Genomic DNA, 13715 nt, shown 5'->3' on the forward strand with positions numbered 1-13715 from the left:
TATTATGTATTTCCATCAGTTGGGTTAACGTTAGGCCCTGTAATTAGCCAACGGAATTTTCAAATCTGTGTAATTATAATTTAAATCGGGCTACTTTTCAAATTGTATATCATAAACCAACATCTCTGATCATGATTTGGACAGTAGAGAGCTTGTGCAGGAAATTAAGAACTTCCCTGACCTCAGGTAAACATGTAAGACCCTTACTGCTTGTAAGCAAATTTATCACAGAATATGGCAGCACAGCCCAGTACTCCACATTTCTTTAAAATCTTTTAATGCATTTCCTGTTAAACTGCTTTGAAATAATGTGTATTGTGAAAAGAGCTATAAAAATAAATGTGAATTAATCCACACAAAGCTGGGAGTAGTAACGTTTCTATTTAGCACCTGAGCATCCCGAGGAACACTTTTATGCTGAAATGGTTCTTGGTGTTAGAATTTAGGGTTCCTTAATCCAGACCTTTGGTTTTACAAATCTGTAACTGTCAAAGCACCTCATTACTGATTTTCTGGAGCTTAGCAATCCAACTACACAGAGTGTCAACACAATCCCAACAGGTAAATGATTTCATTCTTAAATTTAAATACAGGTTTATTTTTAAAATTGTAAATGGTTTCCAAACAAACATGTTCTTTCCTATTTTTAGTTTTTTGATCACATTTAAGTGTGAGCAGCTCTGACAAGCTGAGAATACTTCTCTCCTCTTCTCCATTAAGTATTTAAGGAGCATTTAAGGAGCTCATCCTCCAGGAGTTACACAGGACAGATGTGACAATTTGTCATGAAGTTGTACACTCAGTGCCAAGATGGGTCAGAGCAGTGTACTTAAAAAAAAATATGGAGGACATATTAAGTAGTAGAATATTACACTGTTGAATAAAATGTAGGGTGTACTAATTTACAGGTATCAATGGCATATATTTATCTGTTATTATTAAGAATATTATTATAATATTATTATAAATTTTTAATACATATTAATTTTGCCATCGTTCTATGAATTATATTAGAACATCAACCTTTTATATTTAATCAAAGAGAGAGTGTAATCATTTATGCTGTGCACTGTATATATATATATATATATACTTCTCTCCTCTTCTCCATTAAGTATTTAAGGAGCATTTAAGGAGCATTTAAGGAGCTCATCCTCCAGGAGTTAAACAGGACAGATGTGACAATTTGTCATGAAGTTGTACACTCAGTGCCAAGATGGGTCAGAGCAGTGTACTTAAAAAAAATATGGAGGACATATTAAGTAGTAGAATATTACACTGTTGAATAAAATGTAGGGTGTACTAATTTACAGGTATCAATGGCATATATTTATCTGTTATTATTAAGAATATTATTATAATATTATTATAAATTTTTAATACATATTAATTTTGCCATCGTTCTATGAATTATATTAGAACATCAACCTTTTATGTTTAATCAAAGAGAGAGTGTAATCATTTATGCTGTGCACTGTATATATATATATATACATATATATATATACTGTACTTGTTTTTCATATTTATGTTTGTGAACTATTGGTGGAGAGTTTGAATAATGCACTTTAAAGATATTAGAATATTACTGTTATCTTTTTAAATGTTACTTCAATAAATCACCATTTAATATCGTTCAAGATATCCAAAATCTGTTAGCAGTTTAGAATCTTTAATATCTTGGCATCATGTTGACAAAGGAGGAGTATGCATTAATTCACAGTTTTTTAAAAGTTTTTTTATCCATATTCAAAGCAAAATAGCCAACTTTCTGTTGGTTGTAGCTAATGACTGTAAATGAGAAAGTTGTCCGGTGCAATGAGAATAATATATGTACCAAGTTTGGTGACTTTAGGAAAAAGTAACCCATCCACTTTTGTCAAAAGGTGGCGCTATAGAGCACCTGTTCCATGCCCATTTATGAGCTTCTGCCTGTGTCAAACTATCATTAATACTGATGTGTGTGTGTCAAATTTCATGCAATTTTAAGCTTGTTAAGTGTTTTACACAGTTTGTACACTGTATGCAACCGGTGCAGTATGACAAAATAAAATATAACCTATTTAAATCAGTTATGCTTTCTACACTGGATGCAGCGCTACGCGACATGACAAATCCCTTACAGTAAACTGCTGCCTCGTTCTATTCATGATGTACAGACACAAAGTTCAAATGATTTGGAATGGTCAAAATTTTTGTTAAGGGCCCCAAAAGACTTGGCAAATAAAAACCTTGGCAAATAAAAATAAACATAATAATAATCGTTAGAACATCAATAGGGCCCTGCGGCTCTAGTGGATTGGGCCCTAATTGTGAACATGCAATTCTCTAATCAGTCACTAGAGTAGAACAATGGTTGTGAAAAATGTCCACTATCCCCCTTTATTGATTGACACTGGTTTCATGACTCTGTCTCACTGATGTAAAAAGTTATTACAAAAAGAATCTTAATTTTGGAAGGTTGTGAAAAATGTCCACTGTCGCTCTCTATTGATTGACACAGGTCTCATGCCTCTGTCTCCCTGATGTAAAAAGTTATTACTAAAATAATGATATTTTGGACATTCAATTCCCTTTTATACCAGTAGGGGTAAAATGGAAGGTTGTGAAAGATGTCCACTGTCCCCCTCTATTGATTGACACAGGTCTCATGCCTCTGTCTCCCTGATGTAAAAAGTTATTACAAAAATAATGATATTTTGGACATTCAATTCCCTTTTATACCAGTAGGGGTAAAATGGAAGGTTGTGAAAGATGTCCACTGTTGCTCTCTATTGATTGACACTGGTTTCATGTCTTTGTCTCCCTGATGTAAAAAGTTATTACAAAAAGAAGGTTAATTTTTGAACATGCAATATCCTAATCCTCCACTTGGGGTAAAATGGAAGGTTGTGAAAAATGTCCACTGTCCCCCTCTATTGATTGACACTGGTCTCATGTCTCTATCTTCCTGCTGAAGAAAGTTATTACAAAAAGAAGGTTAATTTTGGACATGTAATGCCCTAATCACCCACTTGGGGTAAAATGTAAGAATGTGAAAGATGTCCACTGTCCCCCTCTATTGATTGACACTGGTCTCATGTCTCTATCTTCCTGCTGAAGAAAGTTATTACAAAAAGAAGGTTAATTTTGGACATGCAATTCCCTTTTCTACCAGTAGGGGTAAAATGGAAGGTTGTGAAAAATGTCCACTGTCCCCCTCTATTGATTGACACTGGTAACATGTCTCTATCTTCCTGCTGAAGAAAGTTATTACAAAAAGAAGGTTAATTTTGGACATGTAATGCCCTAATCACCCACTTGGGGTAAAATGTAAGAATGTGAAAGATGTCCACTGTCCAACTCTATTGATTGACACTGGTCTCATGTCTCTATCTTCCTGCTGAAGAAAGTTATTACAAAAATAATGTTAATTTTGGACATGCAATTCCCTTTTATACCAGTAGGGGTAAAAAAGAAGGTTGTGAAAGATGTCCACTGTCGCTCTCTATTGATTGGCACTGGTTTAATGTCTTTGTCTCCCTGATGTAAAAAGTTATTACAAAAAGAAAGTTAATTTTGAACATGCAATATCCTAATCCTCCACTTGGGGTAAAATGGAAGGTTGTGAAAGATGTCCACTGTCCCCCTCTATTGATTGACACTGGTCTCATGTCTCTGTGTCCCTGATGTAAAAAGTTATTAGAAAAAGAATGTTAATTTTGGACATGCAATTCCCTTTTCTGCCAGTAGGGGTAAAATGGAAGGTTGTGAAAAATGTCCACTGTCCCCCTCTATTCAAAGACTCTGGGCTCATGTCTCTGTGTCTCTGATGTAAAAAGTTATTACAAAAAGAAGGTTAATTTTGGACATGCAATTCGCTTTTCTGCCAGTAGGGGTAAAATGGAAGGTTGTGAAAAATATCCACTGTCTATTTCTATTCAAAGACTCTGGTCTCATGTCTCTGTGTCTCTGATGTAAAAAGTTATTACAAAAAGAAGGTTAATTTTGGACATGCAATTCCCTTTTCTGCCAGTAGGGGTAAAATGGAAGGTTGTGAAAAATATCCACTGTCCATTTCTATTCAATGACACTGGTCTCATGTCTCTATCTTCCTGCTGAAGAAAGTTATTACAAAAAGAAGGTTAATTTTGGACATGCAATTCCCTTTTCTGCCAGTAGGGGTAAAATTGAAGGTTGTGAAAAATGTCTACTGTCCCCCTCTATTGATTGACACTGGTATCATGTCTCTAACTTCCTGCTGAAGAAAGTTATTACAAAAAGAAGGTTAATTTTTGACATGCAATTCCCTAATCATCCACTTGGGGTAAAATGGAAGGTTGTGAAAAATGTCCACTGTCCCCCTCTATTGATTGACACTGGTCTATAGGCCATTTAACAAAAAAGCTATTACAAAAACACTATTACGCTGAGCTATAGGAAATAACGAAGAAAAACTGCACTTTCACCACGGTCCCTTGTCGAAAGCTCCGCAGAGAGCGAGCTCCCCGGCTTATTGCACATTGCGACGGCAACTGCGTGGCACTGCTTATTATATCGAGCGAAAATAATTAAAAAGAAGGTTGTGAAATATTATCAGCTCAGCCCTTTAGTTGGTAATGCTGTTTAGATTTTTTAGGGCAAGTCGTTTTGGAGTTATTGCCGTTTATCGCTGAATGTGTCAGGAATATCAAAAACAAAACTAACTTAACCCCGCTTAAGAAGCGAATGCTGTAAAACACTAATACAAGTGTATGAGACGTCTTTAAAATAGTTTCAGAATCTCAAAAAAGTGGTGGCTTTAAACAAGGCTTTACTATAGTAACCATGGCATTTTGATGGAAAGTATTGTTATCACGGTAAATTACAGTCAATGACAAATGCCTGTACATCTGATGCGTTTAAGACGCAGTCAACAGCACAAACTTAACTACCCCTCCTAGGATGGGGAACGTTACATTGAAATGCATTTTTGAGGCAGAACGTTTGATTAAAGAGTTAAAGCTTCAGCTGTACAGTACGCCACATGACTGCTGTGCTTGATCAAAGTCACGTTAAGATCAGACTAGACATTTAATTAATCGTAAAGCTTGGGTCGAAAAGACATCTAAAGCAAACTCGTATCGTTTTCTTTTCCCACTGACAGCATGTTAAACACGGTTAAGTGGTAGTTGTCAAAAGCGGGGTTTTTTAAATCTTAAAAATCTAAAAAAAAAAAAGAAAAAACGGAACTTGTCATATGACAAATGGAGCCCCACTGATTGGCTGAGAAAGTAGAGGGATTTGTTACTGTGTGTGTGTGTATATATGTGTGTGCACAGCATGTTAAACACGGTTAAGTGGTAGTTGTCAAAAGCGGGGTTTTTTAAATCTTAAAAATCTAAAAAAAAAAAGAAAAAACGGAACTTGTCATATGACAAATGGAGCCCCACTGATTGGCTGAGAAAGTAGAGGGATTTGTTACTGTGTGTGTGTGTATATATGTGTGTGTATATATGTGTGTGTGTGTGTATATATGTGTAGGATTAACCTCATATACACACCAGGTACGTATGTGTCCAAACAGTGTTGTATTCAATACAGGGTAAGGGACACACACTGCACAAATTTGGGATGGGTACAATATATATTTTTAAAATGATTTTTAAAAGAAGTTTTGTATGCTCACCAATAGAATAAAATAATAAAGACAAATATATATATATATAAATGTTGATTTTACTCTGGAGTTTGAGAGAGCTTTACGAGTGTTGGATGGAGCGGTTGCTGTGTTTGATGCTTCTGCTGGAGTAGAGGTTTGGCAGAAATTATTTGTGAACATAATAAATCATAAGTAAATTATTAATTATATTCATGTATATTAATTATTATTGTATTTGAATTAATAATACAATTAATTGTAAAGCCAAAATCTTTTCTGTTTATTTATTTATATATATATATATATAAAATTGTTTATAATAAGGTGTTTTTGACATGAATTTCAGGCTCAAACCATGACTGTGTGGCGGCAGGCAGAAAAACATAAAATCCCATGTGTGTGCAGCTAGGTTATACACAAATTTTTTTTGCTCATTTCTCAGAATCTCACTTAAATTTAGAGAATCCATTAACACAAATTTGCATGTGTTATTGATCTGAATGAATGACTGCCGCTCACTAAGGTTTCATCTCACTCTCATTTCTCCTAGCCTGAGTTACTCTATACACAGCATAAAGACTAAACTAAAGGCCAACCCTGTTCTCCTTCAGATGACCTTTTTAAACATAGTAACCAACTACAGTTACCAATGAAAAGATTCATTCTGAATATTTAGTATGATTTCCAGAACCCCTATTGGCACAGGGAAGAGCTTTACCGGATTGGCGGACTTGATCACTAGGCAGAAAATGAAGTAGCAGGGGAGCTCAATTACATATGATGGTTGTACTTTTGAGACCAGCACCCTTCAGCCCACAGATGACCCAGATGTGCTCCAGGCTGACAGTGAGGCCAGGCCACTTTGATAGAACAGGTGAAAAAAAAATATCTGAAAACAATAGAATAAATACTGATACATTTATTGTTATTTGCCACATCTCGAGTACAGTAGGTTCTTAAAGGTATACGTCAAAAATTATGATTCTGTCATCATTTGCTCTCTTTTATGTATGATTTACTTTCTCTGTGGAACACAAAAGATATTCTGAAAAATGTGTCCAAACAACAATGGACCCCACTGGCTTTAATTGTATGGAGAAAAAAAAAGCTAAGGCATCTTCTATTGTGTTACAGGTTTAGAATGACTTGTGGTTCGTGATGGCAGAATTAACATTTTTGGCTGAACTTTTTTGTATGAATTGGACAGGTAGCAGATCTAAATGATGATTTTGCGAAGCTGCTTCTGGGACGGTACAGTGAAAACTTTGATGCAGTGCCTGCAGGGGAGGTAAGAATATGCAGCTTCTCTATACTGTGCTCCAGGTTTCTTTCTCTATTGGTTCAGATACATTTGGCTATTGAATAAACAGAATTGAATCTGAATATCCAGTTGAGGGAGGCAGTGAGATGAGTGACATTAGCTCGTAAGGGAGTTCCTGTGTTGTTTGGAAGCTCTCTGAAAAATAAAAGGGGTTCAACTTCTGCTGGATGCCATTACTGCTTACCTTCCTGCCCCCAATGAGAGAAACCATGACCTGGTGTGAGTGCACCATCCATCAGCCCCCTCATCAACTCATTTTGCTAAAGGAGAATAAATCATGCTATGATTAAATGTATATTTGTTCCTATCTGTCCAGGCGCTGGTATAAGGATGATCTGTGTGCGTTGGCATTCAAATTGGTCCATGACAAACAGAGGGGTCCACTCATGTTTGTTAGGATCTATTCAGGAAGCATGAAGGCTCAGTCGGCAGTGTACAACATAAACAGGAACGGAACGTAGGTTCTTACTGGGGAAAATCTGGCATGCGCAAAGCTGACTTCATACGTCATCCGCCCGGAACTGCTTCCATTTACAACAGTGAGCACAAGCTAAATTCAAGTGATTATTATGTTTTGAATATGGATATTTTTCTTACAAAAACGCATCGATTCACTACAGGAGGCCTTTGTTCACCCCCCGGAGTCGTGTGAGACACTTTTTTTTTATGGATGGGTGCTTTTTATTTAACTTCTTTTGGACTGAAGCAATGCGACACCCGCTGACTGCAATGATAGAGCTTGAAAGATCAAAGACAATTTTTAATATAACTCTGACTGGATTCGTCTGAAAGAAGAAAGTCATATACACCTAGGATGCCTCGGGGGTGAGTAAATGTTTTTTTAATTAATTTTCATTTTTGGGTGAACTAACCCTTTAAGCTTAGTGCTTTGAAAAAGTGTCTTAATGTATTACATTGTGACACATAACCCATCCTGCACCATTTGTGCTACGGACATCAAATACCTTGAATCTTGTGTTGAGGAGAAGGAAGCACCTAAGTCATAATATATATAATAACCAGAATATCATAGATTTGGGAGCGTTTTTTTGGGAGTAAGCGATTGCCCAAAACACCCTAGTAACCTAGCAATGCCCTAGCAGAAACTAGATTAAGCAATAACGGGGAAAAAATGTTAATTGTAATCTCTCTTTCTCATTCTCCTGCTCTGCAATGTATTTTTTCACTTGTTTATGCACAGACGATACTGTGTGGCATGGGAGAGCTACACATTGAGATCATCCATGACCGTATTAAGAGAGACCACAACATTGAAACTCACCTAGGACCCTTGCAGGTGGCCTACAGAGAGACCATCCTCCAATCAGCAACTGCCACAGGTGAGGCAAGTGCAAACTCTACCCTCATGTTTTATATGGTAGTCTACCTGTTAAAATCATATTACGAAGAAACATTAGAACTTTTTCTTTTCACCCCAGTAGGGGGAGACACAGTCCATCATGGCGACACTCAGACAGCACACACCTTAGCAACTAAGTAGGAGTATAAAGGGTCACGCAGCCCTCCTGGTAAGGCCTCCTCATGTGAAGACCGAAGAGTGTAAAGACCATCGACTCCACCGGGCAGGGACACCGGCAAGAGATATAAGTATCGCTTTTGATTCATTCTTTTTCCTGCTACTTGTTTCACTTCTGTTTCAGTTTTTATAACCAATTCTTACTGTGTGTTTCCAGATCCCTACTATCACTACTGCTCGCAAACCACGTTTCACACACTATAGGCAGCGCAATCCTAACAACCTTTACACATTGCCTATGTCTGCTAATACACTACTTTCTTTTTATATTGGTCTCTGGAATTGCCAGTCTGCTGTAAACAAAGCCGATTTCATTACTTCTATTATTAGTCATGCAAAGCTAAATCTCATGGCCCTGACAGAGACCTGGATCAAACCAGAGGACACTGCTACACCTGCAGCACTCTCCAATAATTTCTCATTTTCCCACTCCCCCCTTTTGACTGGAAGAGGTGGAGGTACTGGACTGCTTATCTCTAATTATTGGAAACTTAATCCTTTACCATCTTTGGGTACCAACAGCTCCTTTGAATCTCATTCAGTTCCTATTACCTACCCTCTTAAAATCCATTTTGTAGTTGTTTATCGACCCCCAGGACCACTAGGTAACTTCTTGGATGAATTAGATGTGCTGCTCTCAACCTTTCCTGAGGATGGTACTCCCCTAGTTATGTTTGGAGACTTCAACATCCACCTAGATAAACCTCAGGCTGCAGACTTCCACACTCTGCTTGCCTCTTTTGATCTCAACTGAGTGTCAACTACTGCTACTCACAAATCAGGCAACCAACTGGACCTTACTTACACACGATACTGCTCCACTGATCATGTACTGGTTACTCCACTGCACACCTCGGATCACTCACTCTTAACCTCAACATGGTTTCTGACACAACACATACCCCTCCACATGTCATCTTTCAACGTAACCTACGCTCACTCTCACCCTCCCAGCTATCTGCTATGGTTTCATCTTTGCTTCCTTCCCCTAAACTGTTAGCATCTTTTGATGCTAACAGTGCTACTGATACTTTCTGCTCCACTCTTACATCTTGTTTAGACACTGTCTGCCCCTTGTCTTCCAGACCAGCCCGTACAACCCCTTCTGCCCCTTGGTTATCTGCTGTTCTTTCGGTGAACATCGTTCTAAGCTCAGGGCTGCTGAAAGGGTGTGGCGTAAATCCAAAAATCCTCAGTTTCAGGTTTCAGAAGTGGACATTCAACCGAGACTGCCTTGCTCTCAGTTGTTGAAGCCCTAAGACTGGCAAGAGCGGATTTCAAATCTTCAATCCTTATCTTGCTGGATCTGTCCGCTACTTTTGACACGGTTAACAACCAGATCCTCCTGTCAACCCTATTGGCAAAGGGCATCTCAGGAACCGCACTCCAGTGGTTTGAGTCTTACCTATCAGATAGGTCCTTCAAAGTATCTTGGAGAGGTGAGGTGTCCAAGTCACAACATCTAACTACTGGGGTGCCTCAGGGCTTGCTGGATGAAGGACCATTACCTTCAGCTCATCCTTGCCAAGACAGAACTGATTGTGGTTCCAGCAAACCCATCATTTCATCACAATTTCACCTTCCAGTTAGGCACATCAACCATAACTCCTTCAAAAACAGCCAGAAACCTTGGAGTTATGATTGATGATCAGCTGACTTTCTCAGACCACATTGCTAAAACTGTCCGGTCCTGCAGATTTGCTTTATTCAACATCAAGAAGATCAGGCCCTTTCTTTCGGAACATGCTTCACAACTCCTTGTTCAAGCTCTTGTTCTGTCCAGGCTGGACTATTGCAATGCTCTCTTGGCAGGTCTTCCAGTCAGTTCTATGAAACCTTTACAATTAATCCAGAAACCTGCAGCAAGATTAATTTTTAATGAACCAAAAATAATGCACGTCACACCTCTGTTTATCAATTTGCACTGGCTACTAATAGATGCTTGCATAAAATTCAAGGTATTAATGTTTGCCTACAAAACCACCACTGGCTCTGCACCCCTTTACCTAAATTCATTACTTCAGACTTATGTGCTCTCTAGAAGCGTGCCTTCTGCAAGTGAACATCGCTTTATTGTGCCATCCCAAAGAAGCACAAAATCACTTTTGCAGATTTTTAAGTTCCCTCCAGGTGGAATGACCTGTCCAACTCTAAAAACACATCTCTTCCATCTTTATTTGACCCTCTAACTCTAGCACTCTCTATTCTACTAATTCTATTCTTTAAAAAAAAAACACACTTGTCCCTTTTAGACTTGCACTCTATTCATTTGCTGCTTGTTTTCTTTTCATTTATTATACAATTAACAAAAGCAAAAAAGATCTCTAACACTAGCTTGCTCTATTCTTTTTCTATTCTGTCTATTTTCTTTCTATTTATTATATTGTATAAAAAAACCTGGCTACGTGTACTGCATTAATTAAACTGAGACTTGTTATAGTACTTGTATATTATTGCTCTTTTGTTGATTTTGATTGCTTCCATCGTCCTCATTTGTAAGTCGCTTTGGATAAAAGCGTCTGCTAAATGACTAAATGTAAATGTAAATGTATAGCAGCACGAATACAGTACTAATCATTGCATATAAAATTGCTGGTCATTTTTAATCCGTCTATGCTAGCTCTATTTGTTATTTCTGACACAAAAGCAGATTACAAAGGTCAGCGTTACAAAAGATGTTTGGTAAAGTTCCTTTTAGTGTCAATACATGTCTCTTAGGCAGAATGGGGAAGAGAGACAGACACAGTCGACAGAGACAGAGCGACACGTAGACCTGCTGTTTAACTGTGTGGAGGAGGAGGTAACAATTACCTTTTTAAACATTGTTTCACATATATAGATAAGCTGTATAAAGAACTGAGTTGTGGGTGAAAACAAGGCCACTTCTATCTGTAATGCAGAAGTCTAATGAGGAAGTGAACTGGACCACTGAGTTTACTCTTATGAAAAGGTCCTCTTTACTATCATTATTCTGGAAAAGCCCCAAAATAACTTCTGTTTTTCAGAAATGTTAACAAAGAGAGTTAAGTGAAGTGGTTTACAAAACCTTGTTTTGTGAGCAAAAAGATGAATATATGTTTGAGTTCCTTCATTTTGGTTCTATAATTGAAGAGGTTTTCATTCCTACACACAGCATAAAACAGGGTGGCACAAACAAACCCTAGAGATGTAATATCTTCTTGTGACCATTATCATACCTACAATTTTAACAAATGGTTGACCTTCACACATGCTAGTTTCACAAGCTAAACTACAGATTAAGACCACGAGTTATTTATGTGTAAATGTGGGTTATAATGACTTCCGTCACTTCATACACCTATGTGGTTTCCATTATGACTGCTTGAACATTATAGACTACACAGCAAGAAAGCTCCTTACATACCCAAGAACCAGCTGAAACCATATTGTGTTACAGAATAATTTGCTGGACTAAATTATTACTGATGTTTTACATTGGAAATCCACGTAAACACACATTTTCTTATCTTAAGTTTACTTAACTAAATGGTGACAAAAGACTTCTAAAGGTTTTTAATTATTAATAGACTACACTACCATTAAAAAGTTTGGGGTTAGTAAGATGTATATTTTTTATGTATTTGTACAGTAATATAGTAAAATATTACAATTTAAAATGTTTTCTATTTGAATATATTTTAAAATGCAATTTGTTCCTGTTACGCAAAGCTGAATTGTCAGCATCATTATTCCAGTCTTCAGTGTCACATTATCCTTCAGAAATCATTCTAATATGCTGATTTGGTGCTCAAGAACCATTTCTTATCAATGTTGAAAACAGATGTGCTGCTTAATATTTTTGTGAAAACCATCATATACTCTTTTCATGATTCTGTGATAAATATAAAGTTAAAAATTACAGTATTTATTGAAATAAAAATCGTGTAACATCATAAATGTCTTTACTGTCACTTTTGATTAATGTGTCCTTGCTGAATAAAAGTTATTTCTTTAAAATAAATAAATCTCACTGACCCCACACTTCCTAACACACTCCAACTCTAACCTCAAATGAAAACTCACATTTTTAGTATTATGAAAGAATGTAAGAGTAAACCCACTTTAAAGGCTTTTCACAAATTAGGACATACCTGAATGTCCCCAAACTGAGGTTTTATCACACATTCCTGGGGGACAATTATATCCAAGCGCACACATACTCACACACACACACACACAAACAAAGAAAACAGTAGGGTATTTACTTCCTTTGGTGTTTGCAAAAAAAAAAAAAAAAAAGACTTTTTTTTTTTTTTTTACAAATTCTTCTGTTTATTAATATGCTGACAGAAAACTATTAATAATTCTAATAACTCATTGAAATGCATTTCTAATAGCAACACAGTGCAGACCTCAATTCACACTTCACTGATATTAAAAAGAAAATAAAAGCATGTCAATGAGATGAACTTGAACAGAGGCACAGAAATAAAACCCACAAAACATGACGTGACAGAAACAAATACAAGTTGTTTTATTTGCAGATTAAGTCTGAAATGGAAGTGAAAGCCACACCAGCTTCTACTGACATTTTAATCTAAAAAACAAACTTTTGAGATAATTTTGTTTTCCTTAAAGCACATCTTATAGAAAGGAAACTTGCTGAGGCCATTGGAAAATAAAATAAAAGAGGACAAAGCACTACTGGAATATTTGCATCAGAGCTGCACAACATGTAAGTCTGCTTGGGTTAAAACGTGACAACATTTCCAAGGACTCCATCACACAACGACTTTCTTGGAATGCCTCAAAATGTTACTCAACAGAATATAAATTCCATGCACACACACACACAAAGTATGTTTCAAAGATGCTTCACTCAACCTCTGCTACATCAAACTGAGTGAGGCACTTACAAAGAGCGGTTTCAAACTATTCCGCCATAGTGACTAAAATAAACCCTGCTGCGGATCTAAAACGCAACGATCAGCGACACATCTTACCTACAACATAATTTCCAATTTAAGCAGGAGAATTTATAAAAGCATAACCTAAAAGTGATTGAAAGCATATCTGCACGATATGTGTGTACTTAACAGTTAATGTGCTTATACGGTACAGCAATGTTACAGATTACAGTCACTTGGACGCATACAAACAGGTTAAAAAAAAAAGTCTGAAGACTGTGGAAAGTGAAGAAGGGATTGACAGAATGAGCAAAAAGTTTGAGAAATGAACGGTAGTCCCTTTTTGCCTTCTCCCTCACTCAAATCCCA

The 13715-nt window shown here is 36.9% G+C and overlaps 2 long non-coding RNA genes across 3 annotated transcripts; both read left to right on the forward strand.

Annotated features, from left to right (window-relative positions):
• Window positions 1-5695: 5695 nt before the first annotated feature.
• LOC107570865 (uncharacterized) lies at window positions 5696-7595 on the forward strand. 2 transcript variants are annotated; one of them, XR_001607096.1, is made up of 6 exons: window positions 5696-5774; window positions 5967-6494; window positions 6828-6908; window positions 7011-7160; window positions 7258-7398; window positions 7562-7595. It is a non-coding gene; the product is annotated as an uncharacterized lncRNA (long non-coding RNA). The 2 variants fall into 2 exon arrangements; XR_001607095.1 differs by lacking the exon at window positions 7562-7595 and having other exon boundaries at window positions 7258-7475.
• A 134-nt stretch (window positions 7596-7729) lies between these two features.
• Window positions 7730-8849, forward strand: LOC107570866 (uncharacterized). The gene is made up of 3 exons (XR_001607097.1): window positions 7730-7766; window positions 8143-8281; window positions 8381-8849. It is a non-coding gene; the product is annotated as an uncharacterized lncRNA (long non-coding RNA).
• Window positions 8850-13715: the final 4866 nt, after the last annotated feature.

The sequence above is a fragment of the Sinocyclocheilus grahami genome, unplaced genomic scaffold, assembly GCF_001515645.1.
Source record: "Sinocyclocheilus grahami isolate Dianchi unplaced genomic scaffold, SAMN03320097.WGS_v1.1 scaffold1514.1, whole genome shotgun sequence".
NCBI lineage: Eukaryota > Metazoa > Chordata > Actinopteri > Cypriniformes > Cyprinidae > Sinocyclocheilus > Sinocyclocheilus grahami.